The 16,052-nt window shown below is 37.8% G+C and overlaps 1 long non-coding RNA gene across 2 annotated transcripts in view; it reads right to left on the bottom strand.

Moving 5' to 3' along the window:
* Window positions 1-16,052, bottom strand: part of LOC121016553 (uncharacterized) — a 63,583-nt gene that overhangs the window by 22,477 nt on the left and 25,054 nt on the right. Inside the window, exon 3 of one of the 2 annotated variants that reach the window (XR_005784349.1) lies at window positions 3,516-3,665. The exons of the other annotated variant lie outside the window; for it this stretch is intronic. This is a non-coding gene — a long non-coding RNA (uncharacterized LOC121016553). The remainder of the gene's footprint in view (window positions 1-3,515; window positions 3,666-16,052) is intronic. 2 annotated transcript variants of the gene reach the window in all.

Genomic DNA, 16,052 nt, shown 5'->3' with positions numbered 1-16,052 from the left:
GGTGCCAGGCGCTGTTCTTTTCTAACACTGTGATTATGTTTTAGATTGGGAAGAGATTTGCAAATTACATTTATAGTTATTTTATATTGTTCTATGCTTCCTATATAGCTGTAGATCTTGCACAAGTTACATTAGTGACCTTTTAAATCCAGATAGTTTACAGAAATAGATAGGTTAATCCTTATACAAGTTCAAAATAAAGTAGATAAAAATTATTTTGATTTTTAAATTATTTACTCCCTCTACTGGTGGCTTTTTGAAGTGACAGAAGTGCACTAAGCTGAGTGTGTGACTTCCTAACATACATCAAACTCTCAAAATAGAATGAATACTCAGTTCATTAAAAATCTGTCTTATGAGTTAGCATACCGTTACCTCACCGCTTTGTGACCGTTGCTACAGAAATTCTTGAGAGATTTGTTGATTTTTTAAGAAAAGCATACTTCTATTTGTCACAAAGTATATTTCTTCCAGAGTATAGTTAGCCACACATGAATTATGTTTGTGAAATTTCAAAGGTTTTGTCTTTTGATACATGTGTGTGTCAGTTTTTGCTTCCAAATTCTGTACAATAAGTTTCAGATTGAAAAGACCGTGAAATAAAGGTTCAATTAAATGCTATAGGCTCATGAGAGGTTTAGAGGTAGCAATGAGAACTTGGCGTTCCGAGGAGAAGAAGCTAAACCAAGTTTTTAGAAAAGGGACATGAATAGCATCTGGCAACATGGCTGAGACAGAAGCTTTAGGATTTGCCCAAGTTAATAGCTTAATATCCGTCCGCATCAGAGGGACACAGAGGAGACATCATAATGGCAGAAAGAATGTGCAAATCTCCTCAACTGAGTTGACTTCTCAGTGGTGTGGGCACAGTGACCAGGAACATTTTTAGTTTTACTGTGTGTGTGTGTGTGTGTGTGTGTGTGTGTGTGTGTGTGTTAGTGGGGTATATGGTCACGTGTGGTGTGTGTGTGGTCTGTATGGTGTGCTGTGGTGTCCGTGTGTGTGTGGTGTGCATGCGTGTGTTGGTGGGAGGAAGAGGAAGGCTCTGTGAAGATAAACGGTGCATTGTCACTTGGTTTTCATCTCGAATGCCTACAGAGGCTGCGTCGTGACATCTGTGTGTCATTTAGGTGGCTCAACAGACTTCTAGTGGAATGAATTTGGATGTAAAGATTGATCACCCTGTGGGCAACTTGACACCCCAGAAAGTTTACAGAAGCTTTTTCCTGAGGCTTCCTGTGCTCCCAATAGAGGAATAACGTCTGTCTTGGCGCCGTGCTGAATATCCCTCAGCAGCATCGTGGAGGCATTCTGCAAGTGTATTGCTGTCTTGAGCTAATACAAGCTCACGGCCACTGGCTTTCTGATTTCCCCTTTATTGTGGCACATCTGAACCTACGACTTTCATAACTTTTACCTTACCTTCCTTTGTAAGCACTGTTCACACCAACTACAGGGAGATGGTTAAGTAACTAACACTCGTAGACTTTGCTTTCAGCTGTGACAAACGAGCCTGGAGCAGACTAATCTGGAGGAAACATTAACAAAAAAAATGGAGCGTTACCAAAGCCACATGGATTTGAGAGGCCAGGATATAGGCATGAGAGTAGAGCTACAAACTATTTTCTTCTTACCCACCTTCAAGCATGAATAATGCGAAGTTACAGAAGGAGCTCTACTTTAGTGCCCACCCACTGAAGGGCTCAGTGATCCGAATCTGCTGGTGACTGTGGCTCTCCCCTGGAGTTTCTGGTTTTTATTTAGAAAAGTGCAATTCTATAGTCATATTCAACATTGATGACTTTTTTTCCATTTTCAATGTTGGTTGCAGAAATTAGACTTCTTCATAGTGCATCTTAGTAAATGTTTCAACCAATTCAAGTAGGAAACACAAATAGTCACTATGCATAACAGGAAGTAGCTTTGCATGACTGTTGAAAGCTAAGAATTGATTCAGGAGGACATGGGGTGGAATCCTGGCTGGCCATCCACTTCCTAGTCATGTGCTTTTGATAAGTTAATTAGTTATATATGTTTTATAAGGCTTAAGTGATCTGATGTGTATAAAATGCCCAGACCAGTGATTAGCATAGGAATAGTAATGATCTATTACTGTTATCAGTTATTATTAGAGAACAAGATCAACCCCATTCATAAATTAAAGAAATTGAATTAAAAACAACCATGATGTGCAACATTGCACTAGACAAATTAGCAAACGCTTGTAAATGACAATGCTGGCAAGGGTGTGATACGCTGCGGAGCCTCGCATCTGAGACACCTGGTTCTTCTGAAAAGCAACATAACCAAGAAAAATACTCTGCTCCTTGGCCTAACAGCTACCTTTGTTAAAACCAAAGGCAGCCAAGAGTTTGTAAAAAGGAGTATTTTCCCAGCATAACGTGTGCTAGGGAAAAACAGGAAACAGACTGAATGTCTAGCAAGGGAAGAATGTTAAATAATATGTTGGCATTAGAGTAAAATGAGATGGCATATGGACATTACAAGGACATTTGGGAACATGCTTTTAATGTGGTAGTAAAAAGTTTACGAAAGTGTCCTCTCGCCCACGCGGCCTGGGTGGGTCTGCACCTGGGCCCTGAATTAAGTCTGTCACAGCAACGTGTTCCCTTATCCTGCTAACAGCTTCAAGGACGTGCACCTTCAAGGACATTGAAAAGCAGGTCCAATCAGAGTGCACTTGAGCGCTTTGGCTGGAAATGTTGGAACAAAAAGCTTTTCCTAGACCTTAGGAAAAGAGCCTCTGTAGTCGGCTACTGCGGTCAGAGGGTGTAAATTGATGCTGATCGATTTGGTGCTTTTTCGAGGGGAGTTTAGCATGAGGATAAAGCTGACAGAGGAGGCAAGTCTGGGACAAATACAGGCACATGGAACCAGTGTCCCCACCGCACCTCTGGTTTCTGCTCAGGACTTTGCAGTTCGACCGCTGATCATTTCCTGGATTTGTGTCAGCCAGTTGAAGTTGGGCTTGCTGATCCTTGAAACATACTAAATTCTAAATGAGACACGGTGTGCTAGAATACTAAGTGGGGGAAAAGAATGAATCAAAATTATATGGTGCAGTGTGCTCTCAATAATGGAAAATGCATAGTCACAGAAACCACTGGAAAAGATGTAAAATATATCTCTACTTGACATGACCAACTATTTTTACCTTTTCATGCATTTTTCAAGATTTCATAATGGTCATATGTCATATATGATAATATTTAAAACCCTTTTCTTCTGGAGCATTATAATGTATACATTTAGAAGTAAAGAATTCACCTCTGGTCACAAATAAGATGTTTAAGATAATTACTCTGGGAGCTAATCTCCTCTTTCCTTCAAGCTGTTATATAGATGTAGGGTTCTATTGGAAAGAACATGTTATTTGATTAAAATTTGAATGGTGTACATATTTATATGGCATTAGGGAGACAGAAATGCCCCCTTTAAATTGTGCAGTGGGCCCATCAGCCTGCATATCCCAGCGAGCCCCTGTAAGTCCTTACTACGAGCCCGATTCCTGGTCCTGAATCCAAAGTTAACATTTGGAGAGCATTTCAATATATGTTTTCAAAGATGGTTTTATGACTCATCAGCAGCTGAACATTCTGATATCCTCGAAGCTTCTTTCACATAGGAAAACTAAATCCAAAATTCTAAAAGCAAAAACAAAAACAAATCCCTTTTTACAGGGTTAGATTTTCGAACAATAGCAATAGTATTTTTGTTTGCTAAATTCTTCTTTGCCTGGGTATGATAGGAATTGTTTTTGTGTCTACATATTTTCCCTTTGACCTTACCGGATTCCATGTAAATAATCTTACACTGAAAACCAGCCTTAAAGAAAGACGTTTGGTTGATTAGAAAAGCATATTACCAAAGGGCAGGAAAACAAGGGAAAGCAGCCTGCAGAAGCAGGGTAGCCCCTAAGTGTTCAATCAGTGTGTGAAGAGCGATTTAAGGGCCCTTTCTGGACGTGACACGACACGGTGGGAAATGCGAATGGACTGGCAGTGCACTGCTCAGGCACACACTGGAAGGGGTCCTAAGCCTTCTAAAGTCTAGGTCAAGCTCCCAAACACGGAAACCACAGAGAGTTAATGATAATTGAGATCATATGTTTCTTATCAAAGCTTCCTCAAGAAAAGCAGCTTAAGGGAAAATTCATAAATACGTGTCTTGACCACAGTCTACCAATCCCCTTCCGCATCAGAGCCTTCAGCTAATTTGTTGACTTAATTACCCAAGGCACAGGAAGGTTAAACAGAGTGATAATCTGATTTTCTCTGATTGCTGATCACTGCAAAAAGTGGCCCATAGGATGCAAAAATAAACCTAGAACCTTAGGCTATGTAGAATGGAGAGGCGAGGCAATTATCTAGATAATTCAGGCTAAGTTGACTGTTTACAGTAATCAGGTTATCTGGATAAGTACTCAGCCTACACCCTGTCTACCGGAACAGCAGTTTTAATCACATCATGGGGTCTGATTAAATGGGTTATTTGTTAGATCTAAATTTAGTGTGAACTATTTATGTTTTAATAGTCAAATTCATAAGGAAAAACCTAATACACTATCCTGTGAAAACATCATCCCGAATGACGGGGATAACAACATTGTGTCCAAATAAAGAATGAGTACTTGTCTTTAAATAATTGGAAAACATGAGACCACAGAAAGAAAATCACATGTGGGGAAAATATATTTACTGTGGTTGAGTCTACTACGAAGGGCTACATAAAAAGTGAGGTAAGAAAAGTTAAAGCTGGTATGAGAAATGGGAGATCATCCCACACCGTAGCCATTGGAAATCTATATTCTGATGACCTCTGTTTGTCAAGAGGCATCAAAAAAAAAAAAAATCTTTCAATAGAAGAATGTTAGCTAACTTTTTTTTGTTGTTATAAAATACTTGCTCATCTTAGAAATTGTAGACAATACAGAAAATTATAAGGAAGAAAACCAAAATCATGTCCAGATAACGCCACTCTTAATGTTATTGTGCATTTTTTTCTGTACTCCATAATAATATACATAATAATAATATGCTATGGGGCAATTAAAAAATGGAATTATACTGTACATACTGTTTTGAAGCATGCATTTTTTGCTAGGTGATATTTTAGATGTCTTTCAGTGTCAATAAATATGTAGATACAGCCCAATTTTTTATTATTTTACATGACTGCAACATAAATCCAACCACTATTTTTGGACACTTAGGTTGTTTTTAATGGTCTTATAAACAACCCACTGTTATATAACTTCATCTTCACGTACTTGATTTTTTTTTCCACCAGGTTAAATTCCTTGAAATGGAATTGCTGGGTAAAAGAGCAACGCACATTTTTATGACCTTTGACATATATTGCTCAACTGAATGCCACATGCTTTTGTCTTATTAATGGCACAAGCTGGTACAAGAGTGCCTATTTTTCACAGTCTGTTATCTCTAAATAAACATCTTTATTTAAAATGTTTTTAGTTTTTCAATTTGATACATAAAAATTAAAATTTTGGCTATTTATTTTTTTAATGAATATTATTTCATAATTTAGTTCCCATTTCTATTGCTTCCTTTGTGAATGACCTACTCATATCTTTCCTTTTTTTTTTTTTTTCCTTTCAGGGCATTTTCACCTTTTTGATTTATGAGTTCACTATCATAGTTATAATATCAAAACTTTATGGCTATTTTGCAAATAATTTTTCCAGTTTTTCATTTGCCCTATAATATTTTAATTATGTTTTTCAGCATGGAAGCTTCCCACATTTATGAAATCAAATGAACGAAGTTTTTCTCTGTGGTATCTCCCTTTACTCATTGCTTAGAAAGTCTTTCACTTCTAGATCTATGTATGTATGTATATATGTATCTATCTACCTACCTACCTACCTATCCCTATATTGTATGCCAGCCCATTTTATTGTTATTTTAAAATGTAAATGTTTAACCCATTTGGAAGAAAGAGTTCATCATCAAGAAATAAAACTACAGTTAGGGTAATTATGATTATACCGATTGTGATTTTCCTATTCTGGCTCTTCCAAAATTGATGATTTGATACGTATAAGCGAGGCATGCCAGTGCACACAGGCACTTCCTGAAGTGACTCTGAGAGTGCTTTGGGATCCCAGAGAATGCTTAGCTGAAAGAATGAAATTCAGAACACCTAGCATAAAAGCAAAATCACAAAAGAGTTCCAACAGCAAACATCAAGTGCTGTGCAAAGAAATGAAAATCAAACTGGTGTGCTTCCATTAATACGGCACGTTAGAAGACAATGGGGCAAAACATCCTGACTTCTGAGGTAAAATAATTTCAACCCAGATTCTTCACTCAAACTAGCCATTCAAGTCTGAGCACAGAATAAAGATTTTTTTTTTTCATATGAGGAGGGACTCAGATTTTTTTTTTTTTACATTTCATGCACATTTTCTTGGAAAGTTGTGTGAAAATGTTTCAGCAAAATGAGAGCAAAATGTAGAATTAATTTGATCCAAGAGGCAAAGATTTCAACCCAGGAAAGCAGTGATCATAAGATCCAGTTAACAACTAGCAACGGGGCAAGGACAACCAGCTGACTAGAGCACAGGGAGGGAGGTTTTGGGGGAAGGACTGTAAGGAAATCAGTGTATGTGAAAGAGCCGATAGAAAAATAGAAAAAAAGATGATAGTATAGAGAATTAGAAAAAAAAATAGTCCATGATACAGAAATACTGACATAAATTAGAGGGCATTAGAAATTTCAAGAACAAGAAATTTTTGTTTCAACTGAGCAACAAACTCAAACGATGGACAATTTTAAGTAATTGATGAGACATGAGAGAAAAGTTCATTTGGTACTAATGCTAGGAATAATCTCCTTTGATTTGCCCAATAGTTGTGACGATGAATGTGTAAACACGAAAATTAATTCTAGCATACGACTTGACCCAACTTACCTTGCTGTCTACATAGTAATAATGTAAGTCCTATAATCAATCTCAAACTTTTAGAGCCAACTTATAGGAAAGACATGTAGTAGCCAGGCAGAATGAAATTGCTCACAATTTTGATAGTGTATAAATAAAAAGGTAGTTGATAGAAAAATGGGAAATAAAGGGGGATAAAACAGTGGGGGTGCTCATAATTTTGTTGTACAAAGCAGAAATCAAATACTCTGAAAATCAATGGAATAAGAACCACAGGTATAAGGATATCAAAGGTTATAAAGGTAACCAATGAAAGAATAACAATGGGGCACCTGGGTGGCTCAGCCAGTTAAGTGTCTGACTTTGGCTCAGGTCATGATCTCATGGTTTGTGGGTTCGAGCCCCTCTGACAGCTGACAGCTCAGAGCCTGGAGCCTGCTTCAGATTCTGTCTCCCTCTCTCTCTGCCGCTCCCTCTCTTTCTCTCTCAAAAATAAAAAAAAAAAATTGGGGTGCCTGTGTGGCTCAGTCAGTTGAGTGTCCAACTTTGGCTCAGGTCATGATCTCGTGGTTTGTGGGTTCAAGCCCCGCATCGGGCTCTGTGCTGACAGCTCGGAGCCTGGAGCCTGCTTTGGATTCTGTGTCTCCCTCTCTGCCCCTCCCTGGCTCGTGCTTTCTCTCTCTCTCTCTCTCTCTCTCTCTCTCTCTCTCTCAAAAATAAACATTAAAAAAAGAGTAAAGTGAAAAAATAGCAATAAAGCAAATATTAAACGTTGATATGAGTGAGCAAACGGTGAGTGGGATATAGCAGGTGTGTATAATCTTTATCATCCATGTCAGAGAATTAATAGGTATTGTCTAAAGTAGGTAAAACAGGAAACGGAAGTCCAAACATATATAGATATGAAAGTAACAGTCATGAGCATCAAACACAGAAACAGATTGCAAGCTCTGGGCAGAGGGAGTGGCTGTGGTTTTTTATTATAAACTTTTCTGTAGTATTTGATTTATTATCAAGTACTTACGGTTTTTTGATCAAACTCGAATCTAAAGGACAGTCAATGCATTGGGAATGTCTGAGGATATTGTTTGCGTGGTCTGAGAAAGTGTGGCAGTCGCAGCAAGTGTGTCATTAAAAACATGCGAAAACCCTTCTGATTGGAGAGAGACACAAAGTGGCCGTGCAAATACAAGTGAAGGGTTAGTGGGACTTCACTGAGGACTTTGATAGCAGAATGGCAGTGCTATCTCACTTGTAGCAGATAATGCCTCCAAATTGTAGCTGAGAGCAAGGATGCCCAGAAGTAAGACCGTTTCCAGCTCCCTTTCAGCTAGTGACGGTCTTGTAACCACGCTCTGGGTAACTGTGAGGGGCAATGATGTGTGCAATACTCAAGATTGAGTCCACGTGGAAGGCATGTGCTTAACCACCTCCCTTCTCCTCCCTCCCAACTGCCAGGAACATGGACTTACAATCAAATTACACAGAAGACAGGCAAGACTGGAAAGATAAGGTGCCTTGTTCAAGATCATCAGCAGTGGACAGCAGTAAGTATTCGGACCCAAATTCTCCATGAAGCACGTAAGTCGAATATTCTATGGCAGTCTCTACTCCTACAATAATCTAGTATTCTAAAACATTAATTTGACAAATGTTTATTGGCCTGTGGATGAATGAGGAATTTACTAAAAAAAAAATTCTTTTATTACTAGAGTGGTTTATAAAGTGAGATGTTCTGGTTATTTCAAACTATTTATTTTACGATAAGATCTTTTTCAAAAATGTTTTTAAAAGCCAGTTGTGTTTCCAGGTTTTCTCAGGCCAAAAATTTCTGTTGTCATTTTGATTATAATAATAATTAAAGACGAACACACATACTTGAGCCAATCTTGAAAGAGAGGATTTACACCTCTCAATTTCAAAACTTCCTGCAAAGCTACAGGAACAAAGACTGTGTGGTATTGGCAAAAGGCAGACACATAGATTGATGGCATAGAACTGAGAGAAATAAAGCCATACACGGTCGATTAATTTTTGACCAGGATGCCATGGCCATCCAGTAAGAAAGAATGGTCTTTTCAGCAAATTCTGGTTGGATCATGGGATATTTCCATGCAAAAGAAGTAAGTTGGGTCTTATCTCACGGCATATTCAAAAATTAACTCAAAATGGAAATAAAGACCTACATGTCAAGACTAAAGCTATAAAACCCTTAGAAGAAAACATAAGAGTAAATCCTTGAAATCTAGGAATAGGCAATGTTTTTTTAGATGAGACACCAAAACACCAGCACCTAAAGAAAAAATAAACACTCTTGAGAATGTGAAAAGACAACCCACAGATTGGGAGAAAATATTTGTGAATTATATATCTGATAATGGTAGGTGTCCAGAATATGAAAAATAAAAAAAAAAACTTTTATAGCTTAACAATAAAGGACAAATGACCCAATTAAAAACTGAACAAAGGACATGGATAGACTTTTTTTTTCAAAGAAAATATACAAATAGCCAACAAACCCAACAAAAGATGCTAATGTCATTAGCCATCAGGGGAAATGCGTAGCAAAACCATGAGATACCAATTCATATCCACGAGGATGACTCTAATCAAAATGATAGGCAGTTACAAGTGTCGATGAGAATGTGTAAAAATTGGATTATAGACTACAGGTGGGGATGTAAAATGGTGCAGCCAGTTTGGAAAACTGTCTAGAAGTTCCTCAAAAACTAAAACAGTGTCCATATGCACCAACAATTCTGCTCCTAGGTATATGCCAAAGAGAATCAAAAATGTATGTTCACATAAAAATTTGTCTATGAATGCTCATAGCAGCCTTATTCAGAAGAGCCAAAAAGTATCCTCAACCCACATGTCCACCAGGTGATGAATGAATACACAAAATGCAGTCAGTCCATACGCTGAAATACTGTCCAGTCACAGAAAGAATCAAGTGCTCACTGAGGCTACAACATGGATGAACCTTGAAGACAAGCAGAGTGAAAGAAGCTAATCACAGAAGGCCACATACTGTGTGATTCCACTTCTATGAAATGTTCAGATCAGGCAAACTCATAGAGACAGAAAGTAGAACAGGGGGTCCCTGAGATGGTGGGGGAAGGGGTAGATGGGGGGTGACTATTAATGGGTGTGGAGTTTCATGTTGGGGTGATGAAAATGTGGAATTAGGGATCATGACTATACAACCTATGTATGTACTGGAAACCACTCAATTGTCCACTTTAAAAGGTGAATTTTATGGCATGAGAATTATATCTTTAAAAACACACACACTAGCGGCACCTGGGTGGCTCAGTCAGGCATCTGACTTCGGCTCAGGTCATGATCTCATGTTTTGTGGGCTTGAGCCCCGCGTCGGGCTCTGTGCTGACAGCTTGGAGCCTGGAGCCTGCTTTGGATTCTGTGTCTCCCTCTCTTTCTCTGCCCCAACCCTGCTTGCGCTCTGTTTCTGTGTCTCTCAAAAATAAATAAACGTGAAAAAAAATTTAAAGAAAAACACACACACTAAATACACACATACCAGGAAAGAACGCATCTAGTACTTTGGTGGTCATTTTATTCTTCCAGTCGTCTTGAAGAAATTATTACAGGGGATTCAGGTAAATCAAACATTTATACTTACTTTTATCCAGTTCAAACTCATTTTGTTTCTTTCAGTGATTTTTTTTCCCTGTTACCATACACTTCACCTTTCTTTCAAAGCTGTAACATTGTTTTCCTTTCTAAACATGAATGTAATTTGAGAATAAAAGGTTCACATTAGCTTTAGCTGCCAGTGGTGTAGACGTGCTGGCACCATGAACAAAAGCACAGGATCCTGACACTCGGGGAAGATGCTCTTATTTCCCTGCTGCACAAAAAGCCAAAAGTAAGCCCTATTATCAGAGCGAGTGGGAGCGGATTCACCATGTGATTAATCAGGAGAACGGAGGCAAAAGTTCGGCTGGGATCGCACCTAGTGTGTGGGGCAGAGAGCTCTTCCTGAGCTTGTTAATTCTAGCTTGTAATTTTCTCCGTCTACAATCAACTTCCTTCCAGCGTGCAGTAAAAATATGCAGTTCAGGTGCTGCTTCCTGTGGGAAGTAAGGTGATCATCAAAATATCAGGCCAGTGAAATGGCAAAAATACATGGTTTTATTCTTCAAGGACACCCCGTTCTTCAAATTCCTCAAATGAGATAATGAAGGATAACCCTACATTTTATCCTTTTGATCTTTGCTGTGTTACAATTCTTCTGTCTTCTTCTTTCTTTAGAGACAGAGAGAGAGAGGGAGGGAGGGAGGGAGGGAGGGAGGGAGGGAGAAAAGTATTGTGGTATTGCAAGGTCACAGTTTAAAAATATCTTGCCTTTTCTCAAAGTCTAAAAATATCTGTGATCGACTAAGCAACCAATTACTGTACATCCCAAATGCATGTTTTCGCAGTTATTTTTAGGGGCAAGATTTAGTCACTACACATCCTGTCCACTCCAAACAACAGACAGACAGAGAGGGCAGCTAATGAGTAGGTAAGCAAATGACAATGTCTCCTTACTTTCGACTTGGCTTCCAGGACCCAAGAGGCTGCCTGGCCGTCTCCACTCTGGCGTCAAACAGTCCCCCGTGCAGTACGCCGACAATTTAAATTATTACAAGGCAATGTTACAAGTATGAACCCTGGCGCAAAATAAAGTAATTACATTCAATTAGCAGTCCCCCAAGTGATGGCCCAATACCGAGGGCTTTAGATGTTGCCTTTTGTTGACACACAGAAGCCAGGTAATGAGCCGAGCTTCAAAGGGTAAGGGGCTAGCTTTGCTGCTTAATTAGTGGGAACTAGATCAGAAAACATGGCAAAAAGGAAAAAAAAAGAAAACATGCTCACAATTTTCTCTTATTGTAGGGATTCAGATAATATGTCACATTTCCCAAACGACAACTGAATAACCGAATACAAAAATGATCTCCTGAGGAGAATTCCACAGGAGTGAGGATGTGATTACATGTGTGGGTTTTTTTTGGGGGGGGGGCAGGGAGGATTTATATAATTTGATGTCATGTCTGCACCCCTAGTGATTTATCATCTCCTTTTAATAAAAGCTTTTCTTGTTTGAATTTTTAAAATAATTTAAACAGAATTATATTATATTAAATAAATAGTCTCTAAACCCTACTACCTTCCCACGAATATCCTTTCACAGAACACACTATGTTTGTTGCTTTGAAGAACATCCCCAAACTCAAACATAGCCAGAAAAGTTCCGAAAAATTAAGAAATATTGGGAAGACTAGCCTGGTTGATTACTAAAACATTGTATTTTGGTCTTATACATGTGAATTTTTTCTTTACGTAATTTATTATATGAAATAAATTCTATGAAACACAGTGGCCTTGCCTTTGTGTTTCTTCAGATGTTAGTCAATAAATGGGTTGAGGAAAACAATTAAAAACGTGGCCAACGCCTCAAAAGAAGAAAAAAATTAGCAAAGGATATAAACAGCAGGAAAGAAGAAAGTTCTCAAAATACATGAGATGATTCTCAACCTTATTTATATTTATACAAAATGGAACTTAGATAGTGTTTTTTAAAATCAGATTTGCAGTCAAAAGATTTAAAATGTTTTGTGGCTTGCAGACAACCCACACACGATTAGTGGAACTGGTTCCCTCTCAATGGAGGCTATTTTGCAATACTGTCAAAATGTAAAATTGAGAAAGCCTTTGACATCTAGGAATTTTCCCACAAATGCATAAGACATGTGCAAAGATATTTCTTGCAGACTTATTTATAAAAATAGAAAAACAATGTAGATATATAACAAGAGAATGGTTAAATAGAGTGTATACAGCTTATTTAAAAGCACTATGCTCAATTATTCCAAAAAATGTAAGTGGAAGGAAAATTTCCCAGTTTTATGAGGCCAGCATTACCCTGATGCCAAAACCAGATAAAGACACCACAAAACAAACAAACAAACAAAAAAAAAAAAAAAAAAAAAAAAAAGGGAGCGAGAGGGAGAGAACTACAGGCCAGTATCTTTGATGAACATAGATTCAACAAAATACTAGCAAACAGAATCCAACAATATGTGAATTAAAAATTAAAAAATTAAAAAAAAAAACCATCCACCACGATCAAGTGGGATTTACTCTTGGGCTGCAAGGGTGGTTCAATATTTGCAAATCAACCGATGTGATATATCACATCAATAAAGAGAAAGGATAAAAACCATATGCTCACTTCAGTAGACTCAGAAGAAACATTTGATGGAGCACAACATCCACTCATGATAAAAACCCTCAATAAAGTAGGTTCAGAGGGAATATACCTCAACAGAATAAAGACCATATATGAAAAACCCACAGTTAACATCATACTCAATGAAGAAAAACTGAGAGCTTTCCCTCTAAGGTCAGGAAAATGACAGGGATGTCTACTCTCAGCACTTCTATTCAGCATAGTACTGGAAGTCTTAGCCACAGCAAGCAGACAATAAAAAGAAGTTAAAGCCATCCAAACTGGTAAGGAAGAAATAAAACTCTATTTGCAGATGACATGACACTCTATATAGGAAACTCTAAAGACTCCACCAAAATCTAGAACGGATAAATAAATTCGGTAAAGTTTCAGGATGCCAAACCAATGTGCAGAAATCTCTTGCACTTCTATGCACTAATAATAAAGCAGCAGAAGTGGAAATTCAGAAAACAATCCCATTTACAGTTGCACCAAAACAATAAAATACCTAGGAATAAACCTAACCAAAGAGGTTAAAGACCTGTACTCTGACAACTATAAAACACTGTTGGAAGAAACTGAAGATGACACAAAGAAATGGAAAGACATTCCATGCTCATGGACTGGAAGAACAAATATTGTTAAAATGTCAATACTACCCAAAGCAATCTACACAATTAATGTAATCCCTATCAAAATAGCATTTTTCACAGAGCTGGAACAACCCTCAAATTTGTATGGAACCACAAAAGATTAGCTAAGCAATCTTGAAAAAGAAGATCAAAGCTGGAGTTATCGTAATTCTGGACTTGAAGTTATATTACAAAGCTGTAGTGCTCAAGACAGTATGGTACTGGCACCAAAACAGACACATAGATCAATGGAACAGCATAGAAAACCCAGAAATAAACCCATGATTATATGGTCAATTAGTCTTTGACAAAGCAGGAAGAATATCCAATAGGAAAAAGACAGTCTCTTCAACAAAACTGAAAATAAAAAATAGGAAAACTGGTCAACTACCTGCAAAAGAATGAATCTGGATCACTTTATTACATCATATACAAAAATAAATTCAAAATGGATTAAGGACCTAAATGTGAGACCTGAAACCATAAAAATCCCAGAAGAGAGCACAGGCTGTAATGTTTCCAAAACTGGCCATAGCAGCGTTTTCCTAGTTCTGTCTCCTGAGGCAAGGGAAATAGAAGCAAAAATAAACTATTGGGACTTCATCCAAATAAAACCTTCAGCACAGGGAAGGAAACAGTCACCCAAACTAAAAGACAACCTACTGAGTGGGAGAAGATACTTGCAAAGGACATACCCAACAAAGGGTTAATATCCAAATGTATAAAGAACTTATACAACCCAACACCCCCCAAAAATGAATAACTCGATTTCAAATGGGCAGAAGACATGAACAGGCATTTTTCCAAAGACGACATCCAGATGGCCAACACACATGAAAAGATGCTCAATATCACTGATGATCGGGGAAGTGCAAATCAAACTACAATGAGATACCACCTCACATCTGTCAGAATAGCTAAAGTCAAAAACATAAGAAACAACAAGTATTGGTGAGGATGTGTTCAAAAAGGAACCCCTGCACTGTTGGTAGGAAAATGCAAACTGGTATGTGCCGCCATTCTGGAAAACAGTATGGAGTTTCCTCAAAAAATTAAAAATAGAATTGCCTATTGATCTAGTAATTCCACTACTGGGCATTTACCCAAAGAATATAAAAATACTAATTCACACAGGTATATACTTTCTTGTGTTTCTTTGCGCATAATTTACAAAAGCCAAATATGGAAGCAACCCAAGTGTGCATCCATAGATGAATGGATAGAGAAGAGGTATATATACACAGTGGAATATTACTCATCCATAAGAAAGAGTGAAATCTTGCCATTTGCAACTACATGGATGGACCTAGAGGGTATCATGCTAAGTGAAACAAGTCATCAGAGAAAGACAAGTACCACATAATTTCACTCATACGTGAAGTTTAAGAAATAAAACAGATGAGCAAATGAAAGAGAGAGAGAGAGAGAGAGAGAGAGAGAGAGAGAGAGAGAGGGGAAAGCCAAAAAACAAACTCTTAACTGTTAAGAACACACTGATGGTCACCAGAAGGGAGGTGAGTGGGGGGATGGGTGAAATAGGTGATGGGGATGAAGGAGTGCACCTGATGTGGTGAGCACCGTGTGATGCATGGAAGTGTTGAATCACTATATTGTCCACCTGAAACCAATATAACACTGTATGTTAACTATACTGGAATTAAAATGTTAAGAGATACTAAGATAAATAAATATAGAGCATATGTACATATAGATTGGAACTGTACTAGAACTCTATGACACAGTGTTAAGCATGAGAAAGCATGATGCTTTCGGCAGTAGACTATAATTTGTGAAAAAAGCAGTAATACATATTCTTGTCTATCTCTGAAAGAACATGTAACGAAAGTGGTGGTTTTGGGAAAGAGGAAATGGTAGAGAGACATTCCACTGTTTATATTTTTAATATCATATCAAGTTTACATAATTCACATGTATATAAGTAGTTGTAAGCACAAAACATTTAATATTTAATATACAGAAATATTCTAGCATAAAATTATCCTTTCAAAGGCATGGGCCAGTTTTAATAACTGCACTGTGTTAGATGTGGAATCAAAAATTAGATACAAAGAGCAGAGAGGTAAGGGGTGGGAATGGGCCACATGGGTGGAGCTGGTCAAGTTATAACCCTCTAGTGATAACACGAATAAGTCCTGGGGATGTAATATATAGCATGGAGACTATAGTTAATAATACTGTATTGTGTTCTTAAGGTGCATTGTCTACACTGCATACTTAAAAGGTATATTTTGTACTT

This window comes from Herpailurus yagouaroundi, unplaced genomic scaffold (assembly GCF_014898765.1).
Source record: "Herpailurus yagouaroundi ecotype Mexico unplaced genomic scaffold, PumYag 211, whole genome shotgun sequence".
Taxonomy (NCBI): Eukaryota; Metazoa; Chordata; class Mammalia; order Carnivora; family Felidae; genus Herpailurus; species Herpailurus yagouaroundi.
The sequence above is the reverse complement of the archived record's forward strand: the minus strand, read 5'-3'. Positions and strand labels throughout refer to the sequence as shown.